General features: G+C 39.2%; 1 long non-coding RNA gene across 1 annotated transcript in view; it reads left to right on the top strand.

The window, feature by feature from the left end:
- The window catches only part of LOC132687813 (uncharacterized), a 101,181-nt gene extending 85,389 nt beyond the window's left edge, over positions 1–15,792 (top strand). Inside the window, exon 3 of the long non-coding RNA XR_009614273.3 lies at positions 15,643–15,792. This is a non-coding gene — a long non-coding RNA (uncharacterized LOC132687813). The remainder of the gene's footprint in view (positions 1–15,642) is intronic.
- The last annotated feature ends 936 nt before the right edge of the window (positions 15,793–16,728 follow it).

The raw sequence follows: 16,728 nt of genomic DNA, 5'->3' as shown, positions 1-16,728 counted from the left end.
GCAGCTATTCTGAGACTTCATGCCAATATTACATGCCCAATGCTCAGATCTTGGTCAGCTGTATTACTGCTTTCCTGAATTACAGACCCAATTTCCAGCAACCTTGTGGGCATCTCACTCCTAACATTCTATGAGGACTTTATAAATCACACAGTGGAAACTGTATTCACAGTAATTAATGACATCGTCTTTCACCAGTTTTTTAAACTTAATAAACTAGGAGACATCTGTAATCTCCCATTCTCCCTCATGTCCTCTGTACCCTCCAGACCCACCCAAATGAATGTATGTATTCTTTTACTTATGCATCTAAAGACACTCTTTAATGTATTCCTTCCCATCTGTTTCTATTACCACCACCTTTGTTCAAACCCATACCCTGTCTTACCTGAGATTTTGTAATAACTTCTGTAGTAGGAAGCATAATGGCTTCCTGAAGCTGTCCGTGTCCTAGTCACCAAACCCTGTGATTATGTTACATTACATGGCAAGGGGAAATTAAGGTTGCCTATGTAATTAAAGTTGCTAATCAGGTAACCTTAAAATAGGGAGATTATCCTGGATTACAGGAGTGAGTCCAATTGAATTTCGGGGGTCTTTAAAAGTGGAAGAGGTAGCATAACAGGCCAGAGTGATGTGTGATGAGAGGGTCTCATTACTGGCTTTGAAGATGGAGGAAGGGACCACAAACCAAGGAAAGCAGGTGGCCTCTGGAAGCTAGAAAAGACAAGAAAGTGAATTTACTCCACAGCCTCCAGCAGGAAGGAAATCCCACCAACCACCTGATTTCAGCCCAGTGAGACTGGTGCCAGACTTCTAACACAAGGACTCAAAGAAAATAAATTTGTGTTGTCTTAAGCCACTAAATTTGTGGCAGTTTGTTACAAACAGCAAAAGGAAACTTATACAGCATCATAGCAAGTTTTCCTGACTTCTGCTTTCTTCTCCTGGATCCATTTTACCTGCCCATGATGCTCTCGTGTTAAATTCTTCAATGGTTTTCTGTCTTCACCGGGATCCAATTGCACTGCTTTTGCATGGCACAGGAGGCTTTTCATGATCTGGTCTCAATTTCCAGCTTTTAACTCCTATCTTGTTTACCACTTCCTCTTTTTCCCCTTCCCCACATGTCCTAAAAATATATTCTGCCCTCGACAGACATTATCTTTTTTAAAAAAAAATTTTAATGTTTATTTATTTTTGAGAGAGAGAGAGAGAGAGAGAGAGAGAGAGAGAGAGAGAGAGAACGCACGCATGACTGGAGGAGGGACAGAGAGAGAAGGAGACACACAGTCCAAAGCAGGCTCCAAGCTCCAAGCTATCAGCACAGATCCCGACATGGAGCTTGAACTCATGGACTGTGAGATCATGACCTGAGCCGACGTCGGACACTTAACCAACTGAGCCACCCAGGTGCCCCTCAACATGTATTATCTTAATCACAGTTTATGGAAAATACCAATAACCTTTTGGCTACTAAGTGCTTGTTTACACTGTTGCCTGTTAGTAGTGTGCTTGTCCCTCAATGTCTTCCTGGCGTAACACCAAGTGTAAAATTCTTCCAAACTCTGTTCAATGTCTGTCATTCATGGCTATTCCTATGACACAGTCACTCCTACTTCTGCCACTGTTCCTTGCTAGCCTTTGCGAGCCTTACTGTGTTCTCCATGCTGCACTCCACTGTTCTCTACATTTTATAAGGATTAAATCATTTCTTTCTCACAACATCCCTATGAGAAAGAGATAGATCATCTCCATTTTAAGACAGATGAAATTGATGTGTAGAGAAGTTAAGCGATGTTCACAAGTTATAAAGGTAGTAAGAAGTGGAGCTGAAATTTAATCCCCGGCAGTCTGACTTCAGAATCTGTGTTCTAACCACTACTTTATCCCTCCTCAATATCCAAAGCATGGTCACTTTAGTGAATGAAGAGAATTACTGCTTTTTTGACTTTGTGGAAATGAGAAACTTAGTTATATAAAATGCTATTTTACTGGAGGAGTTGACAACGTGATAGCATCATAGACCTTACTCTGTGTGGTTTTACTAGCTTTGATTTATTTTGTTCATCAAGCAAAATCTTTCCAGCAAATTCCATTTGATAATTAAAACAAATTGTATCGTGTTCATGAGGAACATTGATCTGTAGTTTTCTTATAATATCTATCTTTTGTTCTATTATTGGGGTGATAAAATGAGATGGGAAATGATTCCTCCATTTCAATTTTATGGATGAATTTGTGTGAAATTGGTATTATTTTCTTACATGTTTGGAATTCAACAGTGAAGTCATTTTGTCTTGGAATTTTCTTTGCGGTAAAGCTTAAAACTTAAAAATACTATTTTAAAATATGCATAGACTTATTCACATTATCTTTTTCTTCTTGAGTGAGTTCTGGTAGTTTGTTTCTTTAAGGAACTTTCCTGTTTGTATAAGTTGTTGAATATATTGACATAAAGTTGATATAATATTCCCATATCCTTTTAATATATGGAAAGTTTTAATGACACCGCCTCTCCCTTTCCTAAAATTGGTAATTTATGCCTTTTCTCCCTGTTTTTTACTAACTAGTCTGGCCGGAAGTGTCCCAATTTTATTGATTTTTTTCAAAGGACCTGTTTTTGTTTCATTGATTTTCCTCTCCTATTTTTCTGTTTTCCATTTCATTGATTTCTGTTCTGATATTTATTATTTCGCTCCTTTGGCTTACTTTTTAAATTTATCCTATTTTTATGTGTGTGGTGGTATTTTTATTTCTCATAGTGGACAGTGAGTTTATTAATTTAAGATCTTTCTTCTTTTCTAATGCAGACATTTCATGATATTAATACCCACCTCCCACCCCAGTACTGCTTTACTGGGCACACAAATTAATGATACGTGGTATTTCCATTTTCATTAAGTTCAAATTACTTTCTAGATTTTCTTTTGATTTCCTCTTTGATCTATGGTTTATTTAGAAATGTGTTAAAGGTTCCAAATGTAAGGGAACTTTTCAGAAAAATTTTTGTTTTGATTTCCTATTTAATTTTCTCATGATTAGAAAACGTATTTTGCAAGACTTGAATCCTTTTACATTTACTGAGACATGTTTTGTGGCCTGGAATATGGTTCATCTTGGTATGTATTAGAATGGGTATTCTAATGTTTATAGGGTGGAGTGTATATACATATATATCTCAATTAGGTCAACTTGGTTGATACTATTGTAGTAAGGTCTCTGTGTCCTTACTGATTTTCTGTCTGCTTGTTCTATCAATTATTGAGAAAGCAATATTGAAATCATAGATTGTACTTATGTATTTGTCTGTTTCTCCAAGGAGTCCTCAGTTTTTTGCTTCGTGTGTTTGGAAGTTCTATTATTAGATGCCTGAACATTTAAGATTTTTATGTCCTCTTCATGAACTGAGTCTTTTATCATTATGATATGACATTCTTTACCCTTGCTGATATATTCTTTGCCCTGGCATCTGCTTTGTTTGATATTAACATAGTCACTCCAGCTTTCTTTTAATTAGCATTAGAATGGGATATCTTCTTCCATCCTTTTACTTTTAAAGTATTTGTTTCTTTATATTTAAATTGTGATTCTTATAAATGACACATAGTTTTTCTTTTTTTAATTAAATTTGACAATCTGTGCCTTTTAATTGGAGCATTCAAATCATTTTCAGTCAATGTGATTGTTTGATATGGTTAGAGTTAAGTCTATCATCTTTCCATTTGTTTTCTGATTGTCTCATCTGTTCTTTATTCACTTTTTTCTCCCTCTTTTGCTTTCTTCTAGGTTACTTATTATTATGATTCCATTTTTACTTCTTTTGCTGGCTTACTAGCTATAACTCTTTTGTGTATATGCTTTCTTTAGGACTTATGGTACACATCTTTTAACTTATTATATTCTACATAAGGTGCTACAATACCACTTCCTGTAGAATATAAGAATCTTACAAGAGTATACTTTCAGAGCCCCCCTCAGTCCTTATGCCACAGATGTCATACATATTTCTTATGCATTTGTTTTATGCCCCACACCACATTGCTATTATTATTGTTGAAACAGTTGTCTTTTAAAAAGATTTAATCAGTAAGAAACAAGACTCTTACATATGTACTCGTGTGTTGCCATTTCCAGTGCTTTCCATTCCTTTCGTATGCAAGCTTTTCTTTTTAATTTAATATTATTTTCCTTTTTCCCAATGGGCTTTCTTTAACATTTCTTACAATGTCGAACTGCTAGTCCTGAGTTTTTCAGCTCTTTTGCATCTGAAAAAAATATTTGTCTCACCTTCATTTTTGGAAAGTATTTTTCCCTAGGTATAGAATTCTGGGTTTATGGGGCCATTTTCCTGTCCGTTCTTTAAAGACCCCACCGGTTTCCCCTTTACTTTGTTTCTAAAGAGAAATCTGATAGAATTCTCATCTTTGTTCCCTGGTGTGGAATATGTTTTTTTTTTTTCTTCTTCTGGCTGCTTTTACTATTATCTTTTTATCATTGATTTTAAGGAGTTTGGTTATGATGTACTTTGGAGTAGTTTTCCTCATATTTCTTATACTTGGGTTCATTGAAATTCTTGGATTTGTGTTCTCTAGTTTTCATTAAATTTAGAAAAATTTCATCCATTATTTCTAACTTCTTTTGCCCCATCCCTTTTCTCTCTTTATAGGATTTCAATGTAAGGTAACTAGAAGTTGTCCCTCAGCTTACTGATGCTTTAAATTTTTTTCTCTTTTATTTTGAATGGTTTTTATTGCTACATCTTCAAATTCACTAATCTTGTCTTCTGCAATGACTAATACGCTGTTAAGCCCATCTAGATTTGTTTCACCTCTAGGAGTCTTTGGTCTTTTTACCCTTCATGCCTCTTCTGAACTCCATGAACATATAGAATACAGTCATAATAACTGTTTGATGTCCTTGTCTTCTGATACTAACATCTGTGTCTATTTGGGATTCGTTTTAATTTATTGATTTCATTGTGCATCAAGGTAGCATTTTCCTGATACTTTGCATATCTGGTAATCTTTTACCCTGTTGGTTGCTCGTTACTTTTGTGGTCCCATAAGCATTTTTCTCTTTTCTTCTGGGACACAACTAAATTACCTGGAAATTTGAAATTGTGAAAGGTCTTACTTCTAAGATTTTTAAGTGAGTCCAGAGCAGTGTTTAGGCTAGGGCTGGTTATCTCCCACTAGTGAGGCAAGAGACTTCTGTGCACTCCTCACAATGGTCTGTGAATTATGAGGTTTTCAGTCTTGGTGGGAGCAGGTACTCTCCCAGCGCCGTATGGGCACCTGGCAGTGTTTTCTCTAATCCTTTTGATTGCTTCTTTCCCCGGCCTCAGTTTCATCACAGGCCTGTGCTCGTAAGTACTCTGCTAAATACTCAAGAGCCGCTCTGCAGATCTCCAAGAGTCTTCCTCTGGCAGCTCTCTCTTGTCTGGAACGGTGTCCTGGGGGCTCTAGCTGCCTGTGTCTCCCCATACCCGGCTCTGTATCTCTGTATCCTCAACCTTGGATTTGGCTGGTCTCTGCCTGGGTGCCCCCCTCCCTCTACCAACACCTGAATACCGTCTCAAAGCCTATGTTAGTGGCAGTTGTAGGCTCATCTCATTATTCCCATTGCTTAGGGATCACTGCCCATTGCCCGATAGCTAATGTCTAGAAAATCATTATTTAAAAAAAAAATTAATGTTTATTTATTTTTGAGAGAGACAGAGACAGAGTGCGAGTTGGGGGAGGGTCAGAGAGAGAGGGAGACACAGAACCTGAAGCAGGTTCCAGGCTCTGAACTGTCAGCACAGAACCCGACGTGGGGCTCGAACTCACGAACCACGAGATCATGACCTGAGCCGAAGTCAGATGCTTAACCGACTGAGCCACCCAGGCGCCCCTAGAAAATCATTATTATTATTATTATCTGGTATTTTTAGTTTTATTCAGGCAGAGGTTAAATGTGGTCACTTTTACTCCATCTTTATCAGAAGCATCGACAGGTTAACATTCTTGTTGGGGACAAAGATCCAGGACCCAAAGTCTGAATTTTCTGTTTTGAACTATGAACACCAATGGGCCAGAAGCGTTCTCAACCTTAGTGCCCTATGGGTGTTTGCTAGGAATAACCAATAGTGGTCCCTTGCAGAAATGAGGTGTGTGAGAAAAGATGCTAGAGAGTCTATCCTGATAATACTAACCCTCACAAATCCCAGCTACTCTTTATAGCACTTATGGCCAAGGCTGTATACAGACCACTTCTATACTATGCTCCTGTAAACAGAAGTCATGCCATAAAAATAGACATAGATTTCTCTTAATAGACCCATGGCTTTGATCTGAGAGACAAACAACTAAATCTGAGGCTCCAAAAATCATGTATAAAGTTTTGAAGACTTGGTGAGAAGTTTGACTGCTTACATGTAGTACTCATTTTTGTCAGTTTTCACCAACTGCAGCTCCAAAATTGTTCCCGGGCCTGACATTTCACGGGGTCATTTGCCTTTTAAATGCACCGCTCACTTTTGTATGCCTGATCTTCAGGGCTTAGGACCAAACATCTTCAATAAAAGTTTCAGCAATTACAAAAGACAGCATTAAGTCCTCACACCATGTTTTGAAAGGCTTTAGGTTGTTAACATTGAAACGGATGTCAGGTTTGAAAAAGGAAAGAAAAAAAAAGCACTTTTTTTTTTTAATTCAAAATTAATGTTTTCACTTCGGGGCCAGCAGAGCCATATCTTCACACATTTCGGAGCATGTTGCCCTTCCAGGCGTATGTAACTCTAGGCCTCACAGACCTTGACTGTCCAGAGGAAGACCAGAATCACAGCAAGAATCACCAAAAGCTGTTCTCCTGGCTCCCTTCCCTACATGCTTTATGAGAAAGTCAGGCTTCCTCCCAAGTCTGGTGCTGGGAATTTCCAGGGAGCACCCAATTTTTGGCTTTTTGTACTAGTTCTCTCGAGGGTAAGGTGTTTTCATTTTCCTGTCCTCCACTCCTGTTTCTCACCTCTCCTGCCTCTGCTGAAAGGGTGACAGTCACTGGCACCTGTCGAGGTAACAGCCTTTATGGCCACTGAAGAAGGCATCCACTGTCCTCGTGTCTGATGTCTAAGGACCACTGTACACACCAGAAGCCCCAGGGCAGGACGGCCTCACCTCCTGAAGGCACCCCCCATGACGCCTGATGCCAAACAACGCCTGCGCCAAGATTCCCTGTACCCTTTTCCAAGGGCAGTGTCATTCAGGATAAGGACAGTTGTTACCACTGCTGCTGACTTCTTGAACGCTGAGTAACTCAGGGAGGTTCTGTGCAGCGTTCTTTGTATTCGTCCCCCCTCCTGTTGTAGGCATCCCAGCCCAGGATTCCAAGGAAGTCACATTTCATCTAATCCATGGAAGACAAATAGGGGAAAGCAAGATTTATTCACAGAACTACAAAAATAAAAACCCATGTGACTGGAACCCATGTGGAATAGTAGCCACAGAGTGCTGGGGTTCAGTCATTCATCTTGGCAGAGGAGCCCTTCTTTTGATGTGGTTCACTGCTCTGGCACAAACATCTCCACTTTCCCGGGAGGACCTGATTCTTCAGGTAAATACATATACCAGAAAGAAACTCATACCACCATTTCTTAAACATACCTGCACATGCCCAAATTCTCAGATGAATTCACTTTTGGAGTTCAAATGGAACTCCTACTACCCTTCAAACAACATGTGCGAGGCACCCTCTTGGAATGATTAATGATGAACCTCCAGTGACTGTGAAATGGTGAGGCCCACAATAGGAGGGCCAACTGGACAAGTTCGTAGAGCTGTCTGAGCTTTCCTAGACCTGAGGGCTTCTGGGATGGCTAATTATCAGGGTGTTCTCTCAGTACCTTGGGGTTTGTGAAATCTAGGAAAAGACTGTGATTCTTTGATATGCTTAAATGGTTTCCCAGAATGACTCCCAGATAAGAATAATTGAAAGGAAGTTTGGTTGTTAGGCAACCCCTGGGCATCACGGACCTTCCTCTGTCTGGTGGAATGATGGGCTTACACTAGGCCATGGGAAGTCTGCGTGAGGTAAGGCTGTATGTAGGAAGAACTAATGAGTGAGGAATGGCAGAGAGAAATTAGGGAACCATTAACTGAGTGAGAAATAGGTATTGCGTGGCCAAAGCCATAGATACCCACTCATCAGGCAATCAAAAATACCAGCATTGAATATGTGTGGTGTGCAAGGCACTCAGAGAGTGGCCCTGAGGAGCAAACAGACAATAACTAACAACAAGGATGACAGGTAACTTTTATTGAACACTTTCCTATATGCAAGGCACGATGCCACATGCATTACCTTATTTAATTCTCAGAACAACTTGATGAGACATACCCTTCTATTATTCCCAGCTACAGATGAGAATACTGAGCTTTGGGCATTTATTCAGGGTGCATAGTTAGTAGAATATGTGGGTCCCTTTCTCTTAGAACTGCAGTATATGGCCTAGCCCTGCCTTTAGGAGTTTACAATCTAGTTGTACAGAAAATATCTATATTTTTAAAACTAATGATCGATACAAGGCAATAAATAGTGTGCTATATTGTGATATGTATAAATTATACAGACTAAATGTACTGTGACATTTCTAAAGATGAGAGGTTCCTTTCTAGTTGTGGATGACCAAAGGAAAGCCACAGGATTTGGGCTTGACTTGAAGAAAAAAAAAAGGACATGAGAAGGCAGAGATCAAGCGGGGAGGAAATATTAATTCAAATAAAGACAACAAGAAAACTTAAGCTCAAAGTGAGAAAAGTCTAAGTTGTGATTCTTCTTTCCTATAAATGGACACAGGAGTTTACCCCCAAAAAAGAATTGATTATGTGTATCTCAAGCAAGCAATAGTCATTTAGGGTGAGTGTGTGTGTGCAGTGTAAGTGTAGATGTATGCATCTCAAATATTTTATCAAAGCTGGGAATGATGCACCAACAAAGTAGATGCAAAGCCTGAATTGGACTCCTATTTACTTGGGATTACATAGGGGGTTTTCATTGGTGGGGGGGAGGGTGGGTTTTTCCTTAAATGATAGAAAAAGAAAGGGAAACTCACTTGATTGAATATGCTTTCTGACTCTCTGATAAGCTTTCATGCAACTGGTAGAATCTCCTGAATTGGAATCAGGCTCCAGCAGCTGTTTGGGGAACTTGTCACTGACCACTTTTGTTGCAGCAACATGAGGCTGCTCTGAAGGGGCACTGTTAACTCTCATGAGCTTTCATCTCATGCTCCCCCAGTCTTTGGAGGGATCCTTTTAGAAATGCATTTTAAAGGTAGCATTTGTTTATATCTGGTTTGCAAACTGGATGAGTTAGAGTCTTTGGGTTCCCAATACAATGGATAAAAATGAGTGATTAGGGTAAAGAGAATCATTAAATACTTAAAATAATACTGTTGCTTTTGTTCAAAAAGTATTTTTCACTTGAATTGATTCTTGTTCTCATTTTCTTTGATTTATATCTATGTGCCCTTTTTCATTAATGGCACCGTTTCGAATACTAGAATATTTGGTGGCACTCTTGAAGGAATTAAAGTGCATCCAGAACTATCATACATTTTGTGCACTTGCCCTTTACCACTGTGCTGCCATTTGAATAGAACTGTTTCTTGTCCTGAGCATTATGTTCTCAGGAGGAAAACTTCTTCCACATTCTAGAAAACACTCCCATTTTTCATTTGCGTTGGTTTAGTGCTGCACATTATAGCTTCTTTCTCTCTCCTTCTTTCTCTCCCTCAGTCTTCCTTCCTTCCCTCCTTTCTCCCCATCCTTCCTTCCTCTCTCCCTCCCTACTCTGTCTTTCTTTCTTTCTACTTGTAACAAGTTGTACGTCTCTTGTTTTCCTGAGACTAGCTTACTGAAATTGCTCCATTGGACAGATATCACTATAACTGAATTGTAAACCAAAATATTTGTATGTTAATAAAAATTTGGTAGCTCATATGGGTAGCTCATATTGATAGCTCAGTATATAGTATCACAACTAAATAACACCATCCTAATATTATTTTGGTACAAATTTCTAATAACTAATCCTGACCCAGTTTCTCTGAAAATACCCTTCATATTTCCAGCCAGACATTCACTTATGTTTTCTTTGATTTTGCATCTTTATTTCCTTCTGACATAGGAGATCTGGAAAAAATATGCTTATTTAATTCTAAATTATAATGTGAAAGTTGTCCCGTATCTCCAAGAACACATATTATAGTTATGAACAAATATATCCAAATCTAAAAAATAAATGTAAAATAATTTTTTAATAAAAAAATAAATGTCAGTGCTATCCTATCCTGTATCCTTTCTGGATGTAACACATGGGTCACCTTTATAGGCAACTGTATTAAGGATTTATAGTCATAGTGTAATTAGCAGAAGGTATCTGCTTTATTAGTAGTCCTTTGTAATCTTGTTTTTCACTGCAGGATCAGAATGGATTGGTGAATAAATTTTAAAATATAGTCCAATATAGTAAGTCAGCCTTGTTTTTTGGAGTTTTGGCAACGACATCTTCCATAATAAACAGTATCAACAATCACTTGCTGCCTCATGGTCACCCAAACAACAAGTAAGCTGACACACTGTTTCTCAGCTCTGCCCTTTACTTGAAAGATGTTCTGTCCATAGTTCCATGAGTGCTCTAATCTCTTGTAGGCCATTTACTAACATCATCGTTGTCTGCTCGTTTACAAGCTAGAAAGACCTGATGTTGGACACCCAGGTGTGGTGCCCAGCACAAACTGTCAGGGCTGGAGCTTTCACCAAGCTACTGAGAATAGCTGTGGAGAATCAGCCATAGAATCTAGCTCCCTCAGTTATAAGGGAAATAAAAATGAGGTTCTCTTTTTTTAATTCTAATGTTTTTTTTTTTTTTTTTTGAGCCCAGTCAGTCTGGGCTGCTAGAACACATTACTATAGATTGTGCGCTTACAAACAAAAGAAATGTATTTCTTACAGTTCTGGAGGCTAGAAATCTGAGATCAGGGTGCCAGCACAGTCAGGTTTGGGAGAGAGCTGTCTTCTGGGTTTCAGACTTCCTTCTTTATTTTGTGTCTTTACAGGGCAAAAAGGGCTATGGAGCTCCCTGGGGTCTTCTCTGTAAGAGCACTAGTCCTAGTCTTAAGGACTCTATCCTCATGACCTAATGGCCTCCCCAAAGCCTCACGTCCTAATTTCATCACACCGGGGGGCAGGATTCAAAATATGAATTTTGGAGGGGGGACACAAATATTCAGTCCATACCAGCAATGCAAAGTGAAACGAGCAAATTCTACAAGGAGACAGAAAAAAAGCAAGGGCTGTGAGAATTCTGAGATGGAAAAAGTTAGTAGCTGGGGGAAACCTAGTATTTGTAGACTAAAAGGGACTTTAGTGATCATCAGGACATTGGTATGAGTCACGCTAGCATTTTCTCTTTCCTCTCTTTTGCCCATGGTCAGGATTTCAAATCAGAACTCAGAACTCAGAAAGGAAAGAAGGAAGAAAGGAAGGAAGGAAGGAAGGAAGGAAGGAAGGAAGGAAAAGAAAGAGAAATAGAAAGAAAGGAAAAGAGAGGGGAAGGGAGGGGAGGGGAGGGGTGGAGAGGAGAAGAGAGGAGAGGAGAGGAAAGGAAAGGAAAGGAAAGGAAAGGAAAGGAAGGAAAGAGAGGGAAAGAAAGGGAAAGAAAGAAATCTCATTGTGCATTGGATACATAATAGTGTGTGTCTATCTCAACTCCTCTCTGTCCTCTAGATTGACCATTGACATAGTCCATAGTATTTGTATTAACAAATTAACAAAGGGATTTGTATTAACAAATCACACAGCAAGAGAAGCAGCACTCCACTGAGGAGTCCTGGAAATGACTGGCCTTTATGGAACTAACTACCAATGGACATGGACACCTGATAAAGATCGGAAGGAAGGTCATGAGACTTCCATTGGAAGGCTGAGCTTTTCTTCTAATTCTCTTAACCTACAATGGGCTACATAAATTCCTGCCTACCTAATAGTATCTTGTGATTCTTTTCATACCCCCTTAAACACAGTGTTACAGACTCCACTCTGACGTCTTCATTCTGAATCTCTCTCCCCACGACACAGAGATTTCTGTAAACTCAGCAGTAAAACCCAGCCCCAGAAGTTGGCAAAGCTGCATAGTAGGCTCCTCTTACTCAGGTCTGTCCCCCTCTGAATGCTGATGTGTTCTTGAAATGAGGGAGCTTTAAAACCCCTTGTTGACATCGGTCTAAGATCTCTCTGTCTGAGGTACTATCAGGGAATTCGCAGGGCATTCATCAAAATCAAGCTGATGCAAGCATGAATACTCACAAGAAAGAGCCCTTTTTATGCTGAAAACTGCTGAAGGCTGGAAAAGGGGCTAATTTATTTAAATTATCCCTCTAAGTGTCAAGCCCCACACTTTGTGGAAGGGTCTGACAACTGTGGGTTAAAGAAAGTTTTCTCAAATTTATAAATAAATTAGTGACGGTGGGAAGTTAACCTGGGAAATCAGAGTAACAGAAAAGTAATCGCCATTGATGTTGATGCAGATGTAGGAAAAATACAGTTTTCTGCTATTAAGCTTTTAAATGTCAGCAAATGGCAGTTTAGTAGATCATTTGCTAATAATGATTAAATTTCTCATTAAAATGTTTCCTTCATTATTCTTCAGGTAGAAATGTGTAATTCAATGATTGTTACATCAATTACACTTAAAAAGCTCATTAAAATACTGAAATATTATCTCTCGTAGTCGGAGTACTTTAAGAGTACTGTACTAATTATAAAAGAAATAAACTCTTATAATAGCACCATTTGAACTGATGCCTTATAAATTCTTAATGTAAAGCTAACATGTAAAGTTTAAATCAAATATATAGATCCAATAAAACAAAACCTTTTTAATCTTGTTTTACCTTCAAAAGGACTCTGATTATTGTAATTAAATAATGCATGATATAATAAAGATCTAGAATGTGTGATTATTTCATTGGCAATTGAATATTGGTGCTTTTTATTTATGCAAGCAATGTATCACAGGCAATATGCATCAAGCGTTAAAATATTGATACAATTACACCTAGCTTGCCGAACCAATAAAAAAATCTGTGACATGACTCTGCTGATGATACGAGGACAGTTTGAAATCCTTTTTAAATTTTAATAGTCTGATGTTCTGGGTTATGCTAATTTTGCTAAGAAATAATGCCTCCAAGATTCACTGTTGTGCTTTTCATTCCTGCGAGCGAACAAATCCAGCTTTGCTCAGCATGGCTAACAAGTAGAGTTTGCTTCTGTACGCATTTGACCATTCTTTTTCTGGGAAAGATAAAAAGCACAGTAAGGTTTGGGGTTAGTTTGTTTGTTTTTAAGGGTATTCATTCATATTATAATGACCTTTCTCTAATTTTCTCATTTACTAAGTTTCACAGTTGCTTTTAAAACATTCAAATGCTTTTTATTCTTAAGTCCTTTCTCAACAGAGCAAAGGGTTAGGGAAGTTTTCCTTGTAGCTGTTCTATTATTAAAGCCTTGGCAAGTGACTACGTGGGGCTCTGAGCCTGCCCCAGAAGTCCTCCATGAAAGCAATAGATGACAGAATTTTTCTGCCATGTGCACACCTGGGGTTCAGTGTTACATAGCTGACCCATTTTCTCACCTGTACAAATGGACCCAAAATGCCTTTGTTGTTCTGTGTGCACAGGAGTAATTTCATACATAATTGTTGACTTAAAAACACAGCAACAGAAAGAGACACTCTGCTCATTTGGCTGCTGAAATGTTTGTATGATTCTGGGGGCTCTTTGCTTTATTTTTAGACCCTTACCCTGGCTGGAGGGGGAAGGTGTTTTCTATTATCCCACCCAGCAGCAGTGTTAATACGGAAGGATGCAGAGATTCAGAACACGATAGCTGTGCAAGGAGCGACAACAACAAGAAAAAAAAAAATCACATAGTTCAACTTGCGTATTTTACAGTGAGGGCATCTTGACACCCTAAGAGGTGAAGGGGTTTTACAGGCGTTCCTTCTTTCGACCAGTCTTAGATCAGAGCAGGATCTGATGGAATTACCATCACACCATGGTTACCTAGACCTTCTCCTCAGTGATGGTTATCTGGGAGACCTGATTAAAAAAAAAAAAAAAAAAAAAAAAAAAACCCACCCGGTCCCTAAGCAAAAGCTGCCTGATATCTTTGCTCTCCAAAGAAGTACCAGATATACTATGGAGCTCTGAAAGAGATGGGAATTGTTGAGCCTGTAAACAGAATGTATACATTGCAGTAATTTAATCGTGTCTTAAGACCCCAGAGTTGTACTCTAGAGCCAGTAACTGTGTAAACTCCATCTTCACCTTCCCTTCCAGTGACTATAGTTCCCCTTTTAGCAATGTCAAGTGTATTTTCTCCCTCTTTTCCTATATGAGTAAGTAGCAATGGCTGGTGATGATACAGCACAGTTGATCATCATGAATGTCTATAGGATGTCATATTTATGCTCTTCTGTTTAGCTTAAATCTCACTCAGGTTCTAATAGCAAACAGTCCAGTTACAATGGGCTAGCATTGCAAAGCATCTGCTCAATTCAGATAAATAAGACCAATGCCTTTGAAGGGCAAAGTTTCAATACAAGTGGCCTGCCATTTCATTTGGAGATGCAATTCTTCTGCAGCGTAAATAACAAAGGGGAAAGGGATCATTTGCTAATTGATTAATTATCTTGTAAATGAATGACAAACCTGTGGAGTGCTAGCTAGGTGTGTGCAGAAGACCTGGCTGCTTTCTTTTCTCCTTCGAGTGTCTGAGTACAAGTGATGATGAGGCTCTGTACACACAAAGTGGCATCTGTTACACCAGGCTGGAGGCCACATGCCATGATGTGCTTGTCGTTGTGTTAGTACTTGAAAACCATTCGTTGCTGAATGCAGGTATTTGTGTGTGCACGCTGGTGTGCAGAAGCATACAAAAAGAAATGAAAATTAAATTTCAAGTCCCGAGCGCTCCAGTGAGTTAAGAGTTCAGTTGGGATGGCCGACTGTTCTTTTTTTTTTTGCCTTGATTTTTACATTCTATAAATGGCAGAGTTGTTCTGAATAACAATCTTTTGTGGACTAAAAGCGCCAAGGATTAAAGATCAGGGAGAAGAGTGTTCGTGAAGTGCAAAAGCTGGGGGTTGCAGTGCCTTGATAACCACAGAAGAGCCGATAATTAACATTCCTGCTTCCTAGGCAAAAGGGCAATTGGTCTTCCAAAGGCGTAGCCTACTGCTCTGTTTCTCCCTCTGTATGAAAGTAGCTGATTTAGTCAGAAAGGTGACAGTTAAGGCTCTTTGCTGGCGGAATTTTTGCATCTTCCCAGTGCGTCGTTTCCCCGACTTTACCACAGAGGCTGTCCATCACGGTTGTTATGTATGCAGGCTGAGTGAGCCCGCAGGGGATCCTAGTTATTTACACTCTTTTTCAAGCTTCGAAGCTGTTATAATCATTCGCTGTCAACTTTGTGCTGACACTGAATTTTACTTTGTGTTTTTTATGCTCGGTTTGGGTCTAAAATACTGGCATCCATACCCTACACTGTAATTCCATGGGTGACTGAGCTGACCAGCCGTATCCTGTATTACTAACAGAGCCCTGGAATCCTGCTCCATATGGAAATTTCAGAATTTGTTGATTGTGGACACTAAACAGAGTCCTCCAGCTTTGTGCTTTTATCCTGGTGGTGGCCCTCAAGAATAAGCCAAGCGTCCGGTTTCATCTCAGTGCATTTTCGTCTTTAAGAACATGTAAGTATCAGTTTCATTTGCCCCTGAGTTGTCAAGTTGGAACAGGCAGAACTTTCCCTCTGCAACACCCAGTGTGATTTTCAGGCATTACTCTTTCCTCCAGACCCCTGTTAAAAGGAAAATGTTTGTGATCTCCCCTTGTGGTTGCCCCCTGCTCATTCCTTTCTGCCTTGAATGGGTCAGAATACGTGCTGGAAATGCATTCATGATTCAGATCAAAATAGAAGTGTTGTTCTAGGTGCCACGAATGACAAGGGACAGATTATACAGACCCTGGGTAAGGCCACCAGAGGGATGTGAGTGATGTGCTTTTAGACTTCATCAGGGGACATTTGCATGCTCAGCCCTCAATGTCCTGTGTCCTAATCATGCGGGGAATAAACACCTTCCTTTCACTTGTGAACAACATCCTTCCCATGTAGCCCAGGGCCTGAAACCTTTAATGACAGGGCAGGGAATGGTTTCTCCATGTTTAAAATGTACTAAGTTTCTGTGCACCGTCCCCATCCCTCCAATATGAAAATTTCATGTACGTCGGGGCCCAAAGGGAAGTGATCCACAAAATGATATGACCCTATTCTTAACTGGACTTGAAATAAAGCTGGTCAAGGAGCTTGTGTGCTCGGCCAATGTAATAAAGTAGACAAATAATTACCGAGCAAATCAAACACACTTACACCTCAGATGATTTTGAAATATTATCTATAATCGGGCACTTCTGTGCTAGGAGGAAAGGTTAATAAAGTAATTTAAAAAAGATTGTGTGGAGTATTATAGAATCAGAAGAGGGCTGGCGATCATAATTGTTAATCTCCTAAAACACCAGTTCTGCATTGCACAAAGCAGATATTTTAGTACATATTCTTATTGTGTATTCCACTTATTACTATATTAGCTTGCTTAATTATCCTGTATAAAAACCTTACTTTC

This window comes from Panthera onca, chromosome A3 (assembly GCF_046562875.1).
Source record: "Panthera onca isolate mPanOnc1 chromosome A3, mPanOnc1 haplotype 2, whole genome shotgun sequence".
NCBI classification, from domain to species: Eukaryota; Metazoa; Chordata; class Mammalia; order Carnivora; family Felidae; genus Panthera; species Panthera onca.
The sequence above is the reverse complement of the archived record's forward strand: the minus strand, read 5'-3'. Positions and strand labels throughout refer to the sequence as shown.